Raw genomic sequence first — 3783 nt, 5'->3', positions numbered from 1 at the left:
TGCTGAACTAAACTCAAAGAAAAAAGAAAACATAAATGAACCCAAATCCCTCCATCTAGAAATAACTATTTGGCTAAACGTAAAAATAGGTTTTGACCAGCCAAATTTTCTTAAAGTCCTTCAAAATTGTTAGGAAGCAAACAAACCTGCCAATTTAATTGATTATAAAAAGTTGCATTGTGGAGTATGGATTAAGTTTTATGGAAATCCCATTATTAAGACTTAAAAGCTGGGTGAGGTGGCTCACACCTGTAATCCCAGCACTTTGGGAAGCCGAGGCAGGTGGATTACAAGGTCAGGAGATTGAGACCATCCTGGCTTAACATGGTGAAACCCCCCTCTGTACTAAAAATACAAAAAATTAGCCGGGCATGGCGGCGGGCGCCTGTAGTCTCAGCTACTCCGGAGGCTGAGGCAAGAGAATGGCGTGAACCCAGTGTGTCCAAACTTGGTTCCTTCCCGTGGATTCTCGCTGCAGACCCTCACAGTAAGTGTTACAGTTCTTAAAGATGGTGTGTCCAGAGTTTATTCCTTCAGATGTTCAGATATGTCTGGAATTTCTTCTTTCTAGTAGGTTCGTGGTCTTGCTGACTTCACGAGTCAAGCCTCAGACCTTCCCAGTGAGTGTTACAGCTCACAACGGTAGTGCAGACCCAGAGTGAGCAGCAGCAAAATTTATTGTGAAAAGTGAAAAGAACAAGGCATGCACGGCATCAAAAACAACCCAACCAGGTTGCCATTGCTGGCGGCGGTAGCCAGTTTTTATTCCCTGATTTGGCCACGTCCACATCCTGATGATTGGTCCATTTTACAGAGCACTGACTGGTCCATTTACAGAGCGCTGATTGGTCCATTTTACAGAGTGCTGATTGGTCCATCTTACAATCCTTTAGCTAGACACAGAGCACTGATTGGTGCATTTACAATCCTTTAGCTAGACACAAAAGTTCTACAAGTCTCCACCTGACACAGAAGCTCAACTGGCTTCACCTCTCACCAGGAGGCAGAGCTTGCTGTGAGCCGAGATGGCGCCACTGCAGTCCAGCCTGGGTGACAGAGTGAGACTCCGTCTCAAAAAAAAAAAAAAAAAAAAAGACTTAAAAAATAACTTTACTGTTTTAAATGACTACCAAGATGTACTGAAGTTGGCTTTGTGACGTAATAATGCTTTCACTGATGATTTTGTTCTCAATTTGGATTTGGAATCTTCTTGCTCTACACCTTCAGAGAAACTTCTCTAGTAACAAACTATAGAAATGATCCCTGAAAGTATAGTCTTGGAACCCAGCTTTTAAATTTGATTGATTCCTATAGGAAGAGATAGGACACTTCAGAAGAAATGTATGATAATTTATAATATACGCCAGGAATAGGTTGTAGTGAAATGTCTGTGCCTGAGAGATTTGGGAGAGAAATGTTGGGGAGGAAAGGGAACTAAACTAGCTAGCTTTCCTCACTTTGTAAATTACCATTCTGTGACAGCTTCCCACAATAATTTTAGTAACTACTAACTTTTATTGAGTACTTACTCTGAGTGAGATACTATTTTAAGTGCACATGTTTTCTTGTCTAATTTTTGCAACAGCCTATTCAGCAAATACTACTATTTTTTAAGACAGGGTCTCACTTCGTCTCCCAGGCTGGAGTGCTGTAGCACAAAAAATGGCTCACTGCAGCCTCCACCTCCTGGTCTCAAGTGGTTCTCCCGCCTCAGTCTCCTGAGTAGCTGGGACTACAGGCATGTGCCACCATGCGTGGCTAATTTTTGTAGAAACGGGGTTTCACCATGTTGCCCAGGCAGGTCTGGAACTCCTGAGCTCAAGCGATCTGCCTGCCTCAGCCTCCCAAAGTGTTGGGATTACAGGTGTGAGCCACTGCGCTGGCCAAATACTACCATTTTCTCCCATACGTAAATGAAGAAACCAAGACTAAGCATAATTAAATAAAAGCTCATGAAACTAGTAAGTGGGGTGGGACCAGGACTTAAACTGGAACCCAGAAGGTGAACTACTATACTTCAGGTCCCTTGATAGTTATTTAAATATGATGTCACTGCCACAAAATAGGTTTTGGAGTTGTGTTTTGTATCAGGGTTCTCCAGAGAAACTGAACACATAGGGATACACACACACACACACACACACTCAGATTTATTTTAAGGAATTGACTAACCCAGTTGTGGAAACTGGTAAGTCTGGAATCTGCAGAGCAGGCCAGCTTGCCAGAAATTCAGGTGTAGCAGGACAAGCTGCAGACAAAACTCCTCAGACACCGGATTAAAGAAGGAAGAGGTTTTTCATTCGGCCGGGAGCTTGGCTCTTAAGACGCGAGTCTGCTGAGGCTCCCGGCCGAATAAAAAACCTCTTCCTTCTTTAATCCGGTGTCTGAGGAGTTTTGTCTGTGGCTCATCCTGCTACACAGGGAAGAGTTAGTGTTGCCATCTTAAATTCAAAATCTGCCCTCTGGAAACTCAGGTAGGGTTTCTATATTACAGTCTTGAGGCAGAATGGATTTTTTTCCAGGAAACCTCAGTCTTTGTTCTTACGGCCTTCAACTGAGTGGATGAGGCCAACCCACGTTATGAAGGGTAATTTGCTTTACTCAGAGTCTACTGATTTAAATATTCATCACATCTAAAACAATATCTTCAGCCAGGTACGGTGGCTCATGCCTGTAATCCCAGCACTTCGCGAGGCCAAGGCAGGTGTATCACGAGGTCAAGAGATCCAGACCATCCTGGCCAACAGGGCTAACCTGGGTGAAACCCCGTCTCTACTAAGAATACAAAAATTATCTGGACGTGGTGGCGCACACCTGTAGTCCCAGCTACTTGGGAGGCTGAGGCAGGAGAATCTCTTGAATCCAGGAGGCCGAGGTTGCAGTGAGCCAAGATCACGCTGTTGCGCTCCAGCCTGGTAACAGAACGAGACTCCATCTCAAAACAAACAAACAACAACAACAACAAAAAAAAAAAACAAATAGGCCGGGATTGGTAGCTCACGCCTGTAATCCCAGCACTTTGGGAGGCCAAGGTGGGCAGATCACGAGGTCAAGAGATTGAGACCATCCTGGCCAACATGGTGAAACCCCGTCTCTACTAAAAAAAAAAAAAAAAAAAAAAAAAAAGAAATTAGGCAGGCGTGATGGCACATCCTGTAGACCCAGCTACTCGGGAGGCTGAGGCAGGAGAATTGCTTGAACCAAGGAGGTGGAGGTTGCAGTGAGCCGAGATCGTGCCACTGCACCCCAACCTGGCGACAGAGCAAGACTCCGTCTCAAAAAAACAAACAAAAAACAGTCTTCCCAGCAACATCTAGACTACTGTTTGACCAAATGACTGGGTACCCTAGCCTAGCCACGTTGACGCATAAAATCAGTCATCATTTTCATTTTTTCTTGGAAGAGAAAGGGGAGGATGAATCCTCAAATGTGATTCACTCAAGACTGATGATAACCCCAAGATGAGCCTGCCACAGGTGAAAAACCAGTCTCATGAGTTGGCAATCCTTTAGCCACAGCCATGCAAGTGTAGCATTGGCCAGAAGAGGGCACTGCCTCATACTCGTATTACTATGTACGTGGAAACCAATAGGATGGATGAGATTTGGACACTACTTTCAATTAATTACTTTTTTTTTTTTTTTGAGACGGAGTTTCGTTCTTGTTGCCCAGGCTGGAGTGCAATGATGCAATCTTGGCTCACTGCAACCTCTGCCTCCCGGGTTCAAGCAGTTCTCCTGCTTCAGCCTCCCTAGTAGCTGGAATTACAGGCATGCACCACCA

The 3783-nt window shown here is 44.6% G+C and overlaps 1 pseudogene; it reads right to left on the bottom strand.

Moving 5' to 3' along the window:
• Nucleotides 1-1185: 1185 nt before the first annotated feature.
• Nucleotides 1186-1279, bottom strand: LOC112426691 (small nucleolar RNA U3; annotated as a pseudogene).
• Between the last annotated feature and the right edge of the window lie 2504 nt (nucleotides 1280-3783).

This window comes from Macaca nemestrina, chromosome 7, assembly GCF_043159975.1.
Source record: "Macaca nemestrina isolate mMacNem1 chromosome 7, mMacNem.hap1, whole genome shotgun sequence".
NCBI classification, from domain to species: Eukaryota; Metazoa; Chordata; class Mammalia; order Primates; family Cercopithecidae; genus Macaca; species Macaca nemestrina.
This window is presented reverse-complemented; position numbering and strand designations above follow the sequence as displayed.